The sequence below is a fragment of the Xenia sp. Carnegie-2017 genome, unplaced genomic scaffold (assembly GCF_021976095.1).
Source record: "Xenia sp. Carnegie-2017 unplaced genomic scaffold, XeniaSp_v1 HiC_scaffold_23, whole genome shotgun sequence".
Taxonomy (NCBI): domain Eukaryota; kingdom Metazoa; phylum Cnidaria; class Anthozoa; order Malacalcyonacea; family Xeniidae; genus Xenia; species Xenia sp. Carnegie-2017.
Genome location: NW_025813486.1, coordinates 10,331,985 through 10,347,906, shown reverse-complemented (window position 1 = coordinate 10,347,906; position 15,922 = coordinate 10,331,985). Strand labels below are relative to the sequence as shown.

The window sequence follows — 15,922 nt, the reverse complement described above, 5'->3', positions numbered from 1 at the left end:
TAAAAATTTTGTCTTAATCAGAAGTTTGTAAAAGGAATAAAAACGCGAAAACTGTGGTTTTGTAATGCAAAAGTATAGTAAAGTGGGATCGATACCCCCCATGAAGCCAGTAGCAAATGATCGATCTTCTGGCTTCAAATTTCGCAAGAGATGCGTTATCCAGTCTAATATACATATCAGTGATTGAGTTCTATAATATTACCTGAAGGGGGAAAGGGGCCTGGGAAATGTTGTCAAAAACATGGATGCCAAAAGGAAATTTTGAATGAATAACATCCACTTGAAAATTTATTTTTATTATTCTCTCCCTCCTGATTGCTAATGCAGCTCAATTCATTAATACACATTACGTGTAAATAACCACCGAAGCCCTTAAATCATGAAGATATGCTCTAGCGTTTTATGTAATGCATACGAAGAAAACGTACGGTAAAGAATTTTTGTCGTGGTTAAATGACAATTTTATTCAAAAAAGTTTATGTTCGTTAGTACTTGTCGTTACGTTGTGATTGGCTTATGTGATTCGAATGTCCTGCCAAACGTTGTTTGCAATATATAAACTAACTGGAGGATAATTTGATTTGTCACTTGTTTCAGCCACGACCGAGACTTGCAATGTTAGAAAAAATATCTTCAAGATTCTCTGCGGAATTCTTATATGATAAAATTAAAACTGACGACAAACCATATACCGAGTACATATCTCGTCAGATACATATCTACTTTGAAAATATTCCGAACTAACCCTCATTTATCAAAACGGACGTCGAATTAATGGATAAATTGTTGAGAGCTTGTGTGTTAACTGTCTCCACACAAAAAATTGGGTTTATTTGCGTAGAACTATATATGATACATAGATATAGTAAAACTAGATTGCTGAGGAGTGTGATGTAATATAAGACTTATTAAGACGGCAGCATGACATTCATGACATTCATAAACTAAAGTACGCTTGCGCCGGCGTTGTGAAACACAAGACGTCGCCGTCGCAAAAAACCGTGCAACGTAAACTCTCTGATAAATCCAAGACGGCGCGGGAACCGGGCAAAACATCTTGGGGCTACTCTTAGGCAATTGTTGCTTTTGGCAGTTTACTTCGTTTCAGTATTTTCAAACTCCTCCAATCAAGTTTCATTGGAAACAAAGTGTTATTAATAATGTTTTGAAGTCACGATTATTATTGAAATACGGGCGAAAAATATCGCCTGCGAAATGTTGTATTAATTGGTCGTTGGTTGTCTCGAGGCGTTCGTCCACCAAAATAAACGGATTTCGTCTACTTTAGCTCCCATAATTGTTCGTCCACATTGAAACACATGATATTGAATACATACAAAAAGATGGGAAAATTAATCTTTATAATTTTTACATAACTTCAAGATGCTATTCGTTCTTTCAATCTTCAAATATGTGTTGACACTTGACAGACAGTCTTAGTCGTTTCCAAAAAGGATGAGTTTTGTCAGCCTTTGCCGCTTAGATGGAGCTCCTTTACGAACGATTCTCTCTGAGTACACTTTGGCAAACTGGTGTACGAATATATTACTGTACATGTATGGTATTTTTCTGATGAGATCGGTGATATGGTCATCGCAAAAGCTCTCATCTAGTGCATGGGCTTCCTTAGAATGCTGCAATAGCGATTGAAATACATTTGGCTTAGTTTCTTGCAGGACATCTCGTTGCATAACTTTGATTGTTTTTTCTGACAACTGACTCCACTTGGTGACCATTTTGCGAAGAGCTTTATCTGCTGCTTTTACTACTTTTACCAATGAAGAGGATGGACTTGTAAGCTTGCCAGAGGTCTTGAAAGAAGTTAAGCTTGACTTTAACGAACCTTTATAACAGTATGAGTGGTCAGGTATGAGAGGTTGGTCATCATTCTCCATGGTTAAGGCAGTTACACATTCAGCACATTTAATGCAACTTGTAATTTTCTTGGCTATGTATCCACTGATATAGGTCCGTACATCCTCATGCCAAAGAGTGGAACTGTTTAATAATGCTGCAACTCTCCTATCAGCATTTTGTGTCTCTTCAGATAGCTTGCTTTCACTTAGAATAGAGCAGTTGGCAGTTGCTGGGGCTGTCACTTCATTGTTTTGTATCAGTGCTCGGAGTGCCCACTTAAACTGTAGAGCATTTGGATTGTTATTCCATCCCATTCGAGTTCTTATCTTGCTAAAGAACATTTCAAGCTGATCTTGGGGAAACGGTAGGTTACTAAATATTCTAAATTGTTGTAGTTTCTGTTTAACAAATGTTTAGCTAGTGCTAAGATTGACTTTGATGAAATTGAAAATCCTTTGATAAATATTTTTCTTTGTCCTTCAAATAGTTCGATTCCATCATTGTCCTCTAAATATTTCAGGTATCTTATGATATCATTTTTATCAATCTGCAGTTCATTCAGGTTACCTCGTGTGATTGGGCTCTTGTAATTTTTACAAAATTTACTTTTGGAATTTAGAATATCAAATATGTTGTTTACTTTCAGAAGGAATTCAGCTGTCGCTTCACTGTTTTCAAACTGCTTCAACTTGAGCTGTCGTAGGTACATTAAACCAGCTGCAACTGGATGACTTAAGATTTGTGTCGCAATTGCCACCTTCATTTTTTGATTATGCCATTCGATGTGCTAGGTTTTCAGTTTATTGCCACGATGCAAAACATCACTAGTTTATGCATTATGCAGCTCTATGATATACTTCCAATTGATTTCATCCCCCTTCTTTGTTTTAACATGTGACATGCATCCAAAATAATGTAGAGTGTTTTGTTAGGCCTTGATGGGTGTTTGAATGATCCATAAAGTTTTCTAAGGTTGCATCCCAAGACATTAACTGTTGCCAGATTTTTTGCACAACCATCAAATATAACACCATGCAAATCAAGTCCTGCTTCAGTTAACAAATTGATAGCCTTTTTAATTATCTGGGCTTGTGTTTCAGCTGTGACACGGTCCACCAAGAAGTATGCTATAGGGTGATACAATTGTTTTAGAGTTCTTCAGCCATGACAACTAAAGCATTTGTTGCAATGCTATCCTGTTCATCTGCAAGAATGGAATACAATATGTATTGCCAGCAAAATTTTTTTTACATCCCAAATTACTTCTTTTTTGTGGCCATTTCATCTACTATCAGGATACAATCTTTGCAGTTCTCTTCAAGACCATTCCGCAAATGTTCAATGACATTGCTTAAGAAACCTGGCTCACATTCAATGACAGCTGCCCATGCTCGGATGGTTGATGGACATGGTAAGTGAAGTGCTCGTCTTACAAAATTGTATGCCCTAGGATTGTAAAAATGCAAGGAGATAGCAAATTGCTTGATGGTATCACTGTATTGAATTCTTTGACTTGTTGGCATTTTTTCTTTCATTCTCAAACAGGTTCTTACTCATATGTCCAAAGTTGGAGTATAGGGTTCGACTTTGCTCCTTTGACAAGCGTTGCGTGCATTTCAGCTTTTTTAGTAGTCCTTTTATTGTTTTCTCTTTGCGAAGATTTTTGCTTGTCAGTGCTCTTATCTTTCTTTTACTTTTTTCTAGACACTTTATAATTTTGCGGATGAATTTTCTTGGGGACATGCTGTATGCATGATCTTGTATATCTGGATGATCAGAGTGCCTGGGTTTCTTTATAGTCACATGTTTTTGTGGACTGGGAGCTTTTCTCTTTCTTGGAGATTTCCTTTGCCCATCTTTGTTTTGGAAATTCAAAGGAAAATTAAAAACAGATGGTACTGCATCTGCCTTCAAATACTTTTTGGTCTTATCAGCACATTCCATTTACTGAATTCCAGACATAGCATAGTTTTGCAGTTTTAAGTGTTTCTCACAGAAAACAGATTATTGAGACGGCTTCCATTCACCCGTTTCATTGCATGTATATTAATATTATATTTTGATACATAGAACAAACACTTATTGCCCATAAATCAGAATTTTCTGCAACGCTAATGAGGTATTTCTATTGACAACAGAGAAAGTGTATCTTATAGACTCTGGCTCTAAGTGTAGTACAGTCATAACAAATATCAGCCATTCATTCAAGATTTATTTGGATACAACTCATGAAATGGATATAAAACATAGTATTGTTAAGTAAAAGAAACCGGTTTCCACTTTTCCTTGCGCACGATTGGCAAGTTTCTTCAACAAGTTTGAATATTTACGTCGCTGCTTCGCTCATCTGCATTGATATGTAGCAAGCAAAAAGCTCCTTCGTCGGTAGTTATAAAAAGCTTCCCTAGTAAGAGACGATAACTAGCAACCACTATTGACTTTCTGTTATGAATTTTAGGTTTTTACCTTGATTTTCATCATAAATTTGCTGGTCAAATGCCAAATACAAAAATGCTTTTTTCTCACTCCATCTTCTGGGGGGAATTAAGAAATTGCAAAATTTTCTGCAAAGCAGTATTTTTTGGTAAATCTCAGCGAAAATAGGTCAATTTCTTCATTTCTTGGCATCATCGGATATCTAAAGCCGCGCTTGAGATAACCGCTCCAGTTTTTTAGCACTCAATGATCATGGGGCAACGGGTCTGGGGCAAGCGCCAATTTCGTTCCTACTTGCAAGTTAAACAAATAATGAAATTGTGTGAAATTGGCTAAATGAGCGAAAGAATGAAGCCATTCCGCCCTGTTTAATGGAAACATTAAATATATCGGAATCCATAATCGAGCTTTTGATGTTTTTGTGAATAATTACTGCATTTTATGGAATTGAGCTTGATTTGCGGTTGACTAATTCGTGCTTTGAAACTAATTGTGATCCACTTCTAGACGTTTTTACATATGTGAACGTATATTCTGGCTGCTGTTAACAGCACCAAGATATTTGTTTCATTGTTCATAATTAACTAGCGATAAATAAAGTGCTCGACATGTCGGTTGCATATTCTTGGCCAGGAAAACACGATACTTTACTACACATATGTCCAGATGTGAATCAATGCTCTGGCAGGTATAAGGTAAGTCAAAATAAATCACTGCAGCTCATTTTGATTATATTTACATTTCGAAAATTCGTAAAGGTAACTTAACTGGTAAAAAATATATTCGTTAGAAATTCATCACTTATCATCTTATTCTAAAACTAAAAAGTATTTTAATTTAGAATTGAGCTGCAATAATTTATTTTGACTTAAGCTGTCGCTGCCATTGAATTAGTCTCATCCCTAGTTGGACATGGTTTTGTTTTGAAGCACTGTAGTCGTAACATTTTGCTTAGGTAGTGCATCCTTTGCAATGTGATCCAAGAATGAAAATTTAATGCAGACAGATTGCAAAGGTTTTTTTGCTGGAAAATTATGGACTTAAAATATTTGTTATATGCAGTAGCTCTTTAATATTCTATTGATCTAATGTGAAGTTGTTGATTTTTTTATTGCTTGTGAAACTGGGATTATAGTTAAAGTTGAATTCTAATGCATTTGGTAAAGGTTTCTATTTGGTGAGGCATTTGTTGAAAAGGAACCTATTGTTTGTGCAATATAAAAACAATTCTGTTTTTAAAGAATAGTCTAGTTTGAAACAAATGTTATTGTTTGTACAGACTTTGATATGCCATATGAATTTGATCCCATTTTTAATTTAGCCTAAAAAATTAATAAGTTGAGTAATGACAAACGTCTGCATGTTTTACCTAATTACAATGACCAAAGACCACACCAAATCATTGATTATTTAAAGACCAGACCAAATCATTGATAAGCCAATTGAACATGCTCTGCTTTAAAGTATAGACAGCAATGTATATTTCATACCAAATAATGTATTTTGCCCAGCCGTTTCAGAAAATACTTTATTCATAAAAACTGATGCTATACTTTCAAAGGATGACGTAAGCATACAAACACAATATTCAAAAGTATATTATTTTAGATTGTAGGATTAGCCATAAATGTTACTTGAAGTGTTTATTAAGAGTTTGTAAATTAAAAACAGTTCAGAGCATAATGATATGTCATAATATTTCTATAAAGCACAGGCTTATTATGTAAGAAAACTATTGAACCATTTGCATTAGATTGAACTTTTCCAATGATTTTTGACGCGAAAACATGCAATCTTCGTAAATAAACCTTTAGACTACGTTTACACTTTGCCGAAGCGAAAAAGTGACGGAAAATTTAACTGCGTTTACACTGATCCGCTACAGTTGGCGGGCGTTTACACAATCGTTCTTTGCCGTTAAAATTCGTTTATATGTTTGTAAATGATGATCGTCCAGGTTAATAAAGTCCTGAGAAGGACTGTTTTTGTTGTTGTTGACTGACGTTTCGACAAACTTAGCGGTAGTCATCTTCAGAGTCAAAATTCGTTAGTTGTTTGTGAAAGATGGCGCCGTTTCTTATTTGCAATATTACTAAATATTTATGTCGCTTGACAAAAGTCATAAAAAACCATTGAACTAAATATAACTGGATATTTCGGCAACACACGAAATGAAGCCAAAAATTTGCGTGATCTGACTCCCAGACACGCGAGTTCAGCTTCAGCCTCGCGAAGCGTGATTGACTGATTGTAAACGAAACAAACAGGGGCGGATCTAGGATTTTTCAAACATCAGTCATAAAACATCGGAGGCGCTTCATACCTGGGAGAGTCTAAGGCATTCTCCCCTGAGAATTTTGAATTTACAAAACGACTGTTTTTATAATGCATTGCCGTCTATAGATAAGTCGAACAAATTTACATGTTTCTGGAACTATTTTTGCCCTTTATTTTCAGTTTTTTTCACAGTTTCTTCAAAAACACTGAAATATTTTATTTTGGTCGTGTTTATTTTAAGCGTGAAAAGACTGGGAACGATACTGCTGACTTTAGCTTCATATTTCCAGATGAATGTAGCCTTCCAGTTATATTTAGTTCAATGAAAAAACATTGATTTTTAATAATTACAACGGAATCAGTCATTAAAAGCTTTCCAATACATAAATTGATCACCATTTTCAATTATGCGCCATAACGCAGTACGAAATAGAAAGAACTGGTATCTAAAGTGTAGCGAAATATTGACGGTTTGCTGTTTACACGCCAGGGTGCATTCCATGTAGCATTTCTCGAAGATCTTCAGCTTGAGGTTTGCTTGCTTCTTGGCGTAGTGGTGTACGGTTTGCTTTCTTGGCGTGTTGACGCAGACTTATTTTTCTAGAACTTGTCCAAAATATGGCGGCGGCGCATGTCAAGCTTGCTTGGTTCTTTTTTTCAATTAATTTTTAACTTTGCTTTCAGCTTAGTGTTTTGACAATTGTAACTGTAAATCTATCTCAGGTAGACATAAATGCTACCATAAAATCTCTTTGGTAATACCATATGGTAATAACAACGGCCAAGAAATATTGCTCGTACGCGACTACACGCAGCCTTTTTTGCGCGTTTCTCGACAAGCTTTTAATGTTTTTCATCTTTCACAATGGTGCCAGGACTAGTTCACTGGCCAAGACTTCAAAAAAGTGTAAAAGTGCGAAAAACGTGATGTGCTACAGTATATTCTTTTGCAGTCATTCTACTATTTACTATCAGTAGACTGAGACACTTTGATACTTTAAAAGCGATTTGAGTTGATAAATGCTACTTGGAGTACGAGACCTTACAGGCGTTTGAACATGTGAAGTAGATTCTTTATTTTTGAGACAAATTTTTTTGACAATTATTATACATGCACAGTTACGAACCTGCAGTAAAGTATTCAATATACATGTACAAGGCAAGGTTTGGTTGGTTTCATTGTTAGTTTTAGTACTAATGTATTGTATTTGAAAAAATAAACGCATCATGTTCTTTTTTATTTACACTTCCTTGGCGTTATTTTGAGTTTTTCCATTGATTAACAAGGTGCTTGGCGTATCAAAGTTTTTACTTGGCCAAACTTCGGCGTGACGCATACATGGAATTCACCCTGGTTCACACGACAATGCGTAGCTCTCCGTTTCCTTTCGACCACGTTTAGAAACTGTGGTCGTATCGCTCCGGAAAAGTGACGTTTTCAAACTATTCCGCTCCGGTGCAGTATAAACACAACCTAGTTTTGTTACTTTTTTGCGCCGTTTTCAGACCGTTCCGGAGTAGTGTAAACGTAGTCTTAGTCAAAAGGAGCTTGAGACAATAATAACTACGCGCAATCTAATCTATCGTAAAGCCATTTCTTTGTTCTTTCCCTGTTCCATGATTCTGGCGATATGTAGTTACATGCTTTAGCTTTCAAATAATTAATTATTGTAGCCATATCTCATGAAAATCAAAATATTTTCTCAAAATACAAACAAACTTGTGATAATCGCCATACAAACACTAGTTCAAATTTTAAAAGAGGAACGAAAATGGCGGAAATTGATCATGTGATTGATATTGTCCAATAAAAGTTTGCTAACCAGAGAGCAGTACGTGGTCCTCACAACTTGCATCATTTTAGAGGCTTTTGTGGATGATAGCCGTCCAATCAAAAATAGGTTGGGCAGTCTTCGTGAATTTAAGCCGACGAGTTCGAGTACAAAAGGTTCAATAGATTGGTAAATTGAACTGCATTCACATTATCCAGATTACTTTGCAAAGAGACAGGTGAAATATCTAAAGAAATCTAAGGATTTTTTGGAAAAAATTACTTAAGTGTTCATCTAAGTGTATTTTTTCTCATATAACTGTAAATTATGAATTTTAGTTTATTAAAAATATGTTTTTAAAGCAACTTTCTTAGTTTTATTTCGTTTGTAGAAACTTACAAAGGTTTTTGAGCAAAGCGACTTAGCAATGACTTGGCGTCAAAAGTTAGCCTTATTCGAAATGTGAGCATTCAAGTTTTGTAAAAAGGAGTTTTACTTTTTGGGTTTGAGCTTTAAAGATTTGTGAATGAAGCGTGCAAGTGGTGCGGCAATAAACAATCTCGGTACTTGCTCTGTGTAGGGAACTGGGATGATTTGAATTACGTAATCATATAGTTAATCAGTAGTGTACAGTCACGTGAGTAAGGGGTATTTAGACACTATATTCGATAGGGATGGGCAGTAATTTCGAGTCTTTAGTCAAGCATGGTTATCTGTTTGCATGGCCGCTAATTTCCGAGTGGAAAAATGTGTTTGTCAGATCATTTCTCATACCATGAAAATATACACATCTGCAAAAATATATATATACAGCTTAGTATCGTAAAAAAAGTGCAAGATTCTCGCAAAGGGATTCTTAAAAACTATTTTCTTGGTTGAAATGTGTAAAAATCAAGTTTATTTTTCAAATACATAACACCCTATTCTTGTGCTGTTCGTGTAAATCATATAAAGAGAGAAAAGAAAATGAACACATTGCAGTTTGCGGGCCGATAAACTTGGTATTAATAGATTACTGCATGGTTGGTGAGTGCGTACGATTTTTATGCACGAGTTTGTTTTCAATCCTTCTCAACAAGTGCATGATAAAAAACGTACAAACATACCAACCATGAAGTAATCTATTTATCACACGAGTATTGAAATTTAGATTGTAGTAAGTACTAGTTGGCTTAGACTAGCTTAGCTTTTCTACATAAACATCGCATGCTTGAACACCCCGTCTTACATTGACAGTCTACGAAATCAAGAAGTGAGTCTGGAGCTGGAGGACAAGTCATCCATACGATAGCAATGTTCCCGTTTGAAAGCTGCCAACCGTTACCAATTAGGGAGAGAAGAGCCATTTTGGGTAAAAGAGACTGACACTACACCTGCCTGGTAATTTACTCTTTCGATGTGTCTAAGAAGGCTGTCACATGTTGGTGGCAACACTTTATCCGAACATTTTCCACCTTTAAACAGTGTGTATCGGCATTCATCGGCATTATTGGATGAATCGTCACCATATAGTAGACAAGTGAACTTGTTTATACCGCGTACAAGAACGTCGGCGGAAGGAAAGTTACAACCAAGGAGAGAAAATGTCTCAACAAAGCAAGGATGAGCAATTAGCGTTTTCCATGCTTTGACTTTCCCTTTCCCATAAAACGAACTCGTGCAGTCACTTCCTAAATGTGAAGCAAACGTCAATGCTTTAGTATTAGTTACACTGATATTTTAGAACTTGGTAGAAATATAATATCAGTGAAAATATAGGCAAAAATAAAAAAAATGATGCAATGATTGGAATAAGTCATTTCTATGGCCACCCTCATGAAAATACCCATATTAAAATGCTAACCTGAAAACGCGTGAAAGTCTGGCAAGCAGCGACAAAATTCTTCGTTCATGGCGACACTAACTGCATTTATATATACAGTGCACGATTTGTTTCCGGTACCAGTGAAAATAAAACTTTTGAACCCAGGTTTTTTTGCATTGCTACACAAAGAATGAAGACATCTGTATCTGAACTCCTAATAATAACAGCAACGTTAGTGCTCATTGCATGTTTGGCGTGTAAAAGCATACGGGTGTCGGCTTCCTCGTGATTGCTTTCTAGCGCAATGCAGTCACAACATAAAACGGGGTCTTCGTCAAAAGCTAAACAGGAAAGTACATAGCAATTTCCTTTTGCAGTAACATAGAAATATTCAACTTGCGGCCGTTGAGATGATTTATACTCTCTCCAATGTTCACACAAAAAAATCAAAAGTGACTCCTTGTTTTCTCCACAACTTAAGAATTTTTGCCACTGCTTTGGAACGGGCTGATCTTTACTAAAATTCACATTCGTTGAACTCCTTTCTCGGCCTGTCTGTGATTAAGTGATGAAGTGATCACAGACAGGCCGAGAAAGCGATCTGTGACAAAGTCCAATCTTGTAGCATTACTTTGCAGTGCGATTTTAATAATCAGATAATTCACCGAAGGTCTTCCATTTTCCTTAAATAAGCAATTAAATTGAGACCTCTGAAATGCGCAAAGAATTAGCAGAACACTTTATGTCAAGTTACGACACAGAAGAAAAGTCTACGTCGTTAAATTGAAAAGAATATGTCGTGATTGCATATATAAAAGGTCTGTGCATGCAACGTGTCTTTAACATTTACCTTTCGTAACTTGCAAAACAGCCATTGCATCTATTATAAGAGCATTGTTGTGAAAGCTGCGAATATCGACTTCTGGGTTGTCTGCTTCTCTCTCCAAAATTTCGAGCAGTTTAGACTTTGCAGTTTCTACTCCACTTGCCAAATTTATCAACTGTTCTTGATCAACATCAAAAGGATGAGCCATTTGAGATATAGAAGTTCGTACGTCTTGAACACATTGCTCAAAGCGTTTGCACTTGGAGTAATCAAGGTCTTTGCTCTTTCGGAAAAGCATGAAAAGAGGATGTCTCCAACATTTGAAGAAAATTATAAATTCATTAACAGGAAACAGCCCGTCCTAACCCTAAGTCTCATAACAGAAGTATGTGAATCAAATTCCCCTTGGCCTATACTTCAACTCCGCCATGTAATTATACTTCCTTGTTAATGCTGCTCTTTGCGATTGTGATAGCATCCATCTTTGCACCGCTCCAGGATTCATAGAAATTACATTCAATCCACTCTTCGTCTTCGAATCGCGGTTTGCAGTTTGCTTATAATTGTTTGATCACATGCCACAGCAGAAAAGCCATAGTTGATCACATGCCACATATTTGATCACACGACACAGAAGATAGTAAAGTCATGACTGTATGAAATTCTACAAGACGTACGACCAGTGTATCATAAAAACAGGTACTTTCCTTCGTATGTGCTGGACTTTCGAGTACACTGCTTCATCAAAGACTGAGACAGCATATTGTAAGTCAAGCTTCTCTGCGATATCCTTGCTTCTTTTAAGAATTTCATTTATTGTGAAATATTCAGTTGGTGGCGCGTTTATAATTGGCAAATAACCCACTCTTGATACCTCAGGTATTTCGTCAATAAGTATGGTGTTAAAGCCGGTCCATCAAGGTAGTGCTGTTTCATCAGTGACATAAAATATTTTCGTTAAAACATAAGCTAAATCAAGCTTCTAAGCTGCTTCATCTAAGTCATGGCTCCCATCAATGAGAATGGAATGGAATGGAAAAGACTCCATACAAAAGTTTGGAGTTTTTTTTGCCCCAATATTGTATTGTGCGATATTGCTATTCGGCATCTCAACAGCTCGCTGTGCTTTTTTAATAATGCTGGAATTTTGCATTGTTATGTGTTGCTGACAGACAATTTCTGCGTTATGATTTCGTTTGTAACATGGGTTTGTGTTTTTATGTCCTCGCTTAAAATCAATGTTGTCGTAAATCAAGTTAACATACTCTTTCTCCACAAACTCTTTTGAAACAATATTAGATGTATTAATAGTTGTTTGTGCGAGGGCAGAATCATACGCCACTGCGGATGACAAAGAGACATAGTGTCCAAGACTGTTCAAAATGGTATCAGGCATGAACAGCCAGAAATTTGTCTAACAGCTGTTGCCAAGGCTAAGGATTTAGGCCTTTGCATTTTTCCTTTACTGCTAACGTTGATCAGATCTTGACATAATTAAAAAACTTTAAGAGCGTTCTTTTCTCCTACTTCAACATATTCCGACAATTCCGGGTCGTCTGAAAAACCAAACATCCACGCGAGGAAATTGAACAGAGTTGGCGAAACAATTTTCCTAACGCTCTCATTCTTTTCTGTCAGAAGCAAGGTGCGGCCAGCCGTCATATCATGACTTCGTACTAGCACGTATATTGCCCGTACTGTTAGCGCTACGTTAAATACTTTATTAAGGATCGTCGTTTTATTGCAGCTGCCTTTGGGAACTTCATTGTTGAAAAATTCGTCTTCCGTGTCCGTCTCACTTTGCAAAGTTTTGTTTCTAGATGATTTTCTGCCACAGTTCCTTGTCGAAGACTTTCAACGTACAAAATTTCGCTTTTTTTCCGTCTTTTTGGGAAAAGAAAACAATTTGAGGAAATCTATCTCGCAATCTCTCTTTCAAACGAAATTTCTATAATTTGACGCATCTGAATCTTCAATTTCTGCCATTGTCTTGACAAACTCAGCTTTAATTATCTTCATGACAAAATTTCTTCATTCATCAGCAGTCTTCTTTACAAATCTTTGACAAAAAACATCAAATGACTTTTCGTATTTGCATGCGTATCTGTCATAGTTTTCAGTATCATCAACTTCGTGTGTTACATTGCGGCATCTCAAACAGCTAGTGTATCGTTCGTAACACTGTTTATGATACCTAACTTCTAAAGCTACACATCTTTATCAGCAATATGTACAAGTATACTTTCATCCGAATTCCTCCAAGCTACTTCTCTCAATTTACACCCATCTTTTGTCTCTGCCATAACTAGTCGATCGAGATTTTGCTTTCGAGTGCCCATTAGTCATAGTAAACATTTTATGGTAAAATTATTAATTATCAAGAAGACAAAGATTGTTTCTCACATAAAAAACTTCTTTTCAATGCGGAAAAATATATAGACAAACTGCAAGTTAGGGAAATTGTTATGATCGGTTAAAAAGTCACTCTTTTTTAGAGAATATGGATCCAGTCTATCACATAAGGAAAGCTTCTCTTGGTATCTTGACTTTGGCTTTGGTTGAAGAGATAAAAAGTACTCGGATACTAAATTTTTCGTTGTTGCTGTTGGCTTGGTTATAATACATTGGCCGCCATCTTAGTTCTTTAGCCCTTCACTTGAAAGCCGTAAAAACATTTTGAAGCAATAAATCACGTGATTGCAAACAAAGAATTAATAATGATCAAGTGAAAATTCTTAACAATACTCTATCTAAAATGCCTGGGGCTGTCACGAGTTTGTTAATATCTCAAAACCAGGGTAAAAAATTTGCTGTGTATACAGCTGAGCTAAGGTCATTTGCAATTCCTTTGAAGTTTTATTCTAGAAAAGCATATGATTATGTGCATGAGAAGTTTAATTAAACATTGCCTCATCGAAGAACAATTCGCACTTGATAAAATCTTGGTACAATCCTGGAAAATTTAAAGTGATCGCTGTTATGCATACATTTTGACATATCACGTATACGTTTTTGTGGTAAGTATATTTTTTAATGACTTTTTATCGTCTGGTTTTACTTTATAATGCCTTTTTGACTTGGAAATTTTAACAGAGATTATACCAGTATTTAAAAACATGCTCTTATTAACGACGATTTTTTTCTCATTCAGAAACCGAAAGATAGTTTTTTTTAAAGAAAGAGAAGTAAGCATTGTTGTAAATACTAAGGCAAAGCTGTATCTTTGTCATAAGTGATCAAATTTATTTCTGCTTTCAAAATGTGAAAGCTATTTCGAATCTTTATGCATAGTGGCTGAGAGAAACAACAATAAAGAAACAATGGGTATGTTTCATAAATGAGTTGAGTTTATAATTTAAAGTGTATGTTTATGTATTTAATACACTTGCAGCAGTGGATGACATGAACGCTAAAGAAAGTGGTATGTGAATTATTTGATTCGATTTTTGTTTATTTTTTCTTTTCATGATTAACAGACAAATTTCATTTCGTAAAATTCAGATTCCTTGTTGCAAGAGGAAAACAGTATGTTGGATTTTATCTCTTAAACATGTTTATTTATAAGAAATATAATTTTTTGGAATTGTATTGATTTAGAAGAGGATGGAGAACAGATAATGGAGAAAAAAGGTTATAATGCATGATAAGTTTTGCTTTCTGAATAGGTAAATAAAGTCGAAGTTGTTAACAGCAGTTAAGGGTAGTTTCCAACTGCAGGTAGTAAAAAGCAACAAGGAAGTATTACACAGCCAAGTGAAAATACCAAAGATATAATTTGACACTTTGTACAAAATATTTTCATGGTACTACTGGATATTCCATGTAATAATTTACAGAGAAAAGCAAAATATTCATAGGTATGTAGTATGCTATAGAAAGTAGTAATTCATCCACTTTTTTATCTTAAGAATTCCAAAATTTTCATTTCTCTACAGGCAAATGTAACAAATGTGGCCAATATGGCCACAAAAAACACAGATTGCCAAATTGCACTACAGCAAGTAGGTTACGATTTTTTTTGCTAAACTGAATCTTGTTTTTAGCATCCATATTACCAAAGAATTGTGTGTGCATTGACATTCATGCAACTCTAGCAATTCTTTACTGGCTCTCTATTGTTAAAATATTTTTCAAGGATCAAATTTTATATATGTGAGACGTCATGTTCAAGATGTCTGCCATTATAGAAATGCATTTAATACATAATTTGATTTTCACTTTAAGAATTGTAATTTTGCAAATAAATTAATTTAATTATTTTTTGTGCTAGCTAGTCTAATGAATGTTGTTATAACTGTTTGTTTGTTTTATGTTAAAATTAACATGCTTCGTAATGTTTTTGTAAAATAATTAAATAGATTATATTTCTTTTATCACTAATTGCCAAATTAAATATATTTTGTTCAAATGCACTCAGTACAATTGCTTTAGGAACATCCTGTTATGATAATGACACCAGACAAAATGAACTCAACATTTAATTAATCTACATTTATTTTTACTATTCCATCTATTCAATAGAGAAAGATAGTTGGACGAAGTATTTTATTAAAATGTGTAGTTTACTTATAGAGAGTTCATACTTATTTGAAGAGATTTACTTAAAGAGACTTTCATATAAAATTTTGATATTTTCAGTAAAATGTTCGCCAGTTTTGAATAATTACAGTGTAAATATATTTATATGAGTAAATCGCAAACATGACGACATTTCATATTGCGATGTAAAAATAATCAAAGTTTCTTTATTGTACACTTTCTTCGCATAACTGCGTGTTTGTTCAATTCATTTCCATACATGAAAACAATTATTTAAATAAAAAAATTCATTCTCTTTTGCCTTATTATTGTGTTTGCTTGTGTGCATTTGTTTAGCACTTTGCAATTTGCACTGATTTAATGATTGTGGTGAAATCAGAGGGGAGTCAATAATAAAAATAGTTTTTTTAA

General features: G+C 35.1%; 1 long non-coding RNA gene across 1 annotated transcript; it reads left to right on the top strand.

Moving 5' to 3' along the window:
• The first annotated feature begins 475 nt into the window (after positions 1-475).
• On the top strand, positions 476-14,508 carry LOC124448844. The gene is made up of 3 exons (XR_006949279.1): positions 476-518; positions 2,958-2,967; positions 14,499-14,508. It is a non-coding gene; the product is annotated as an uncharacterized LOC124448844 (long non-coding RNA).
• Positions 14,509-15,922: the final 1,414 nt, after the last annotated feature.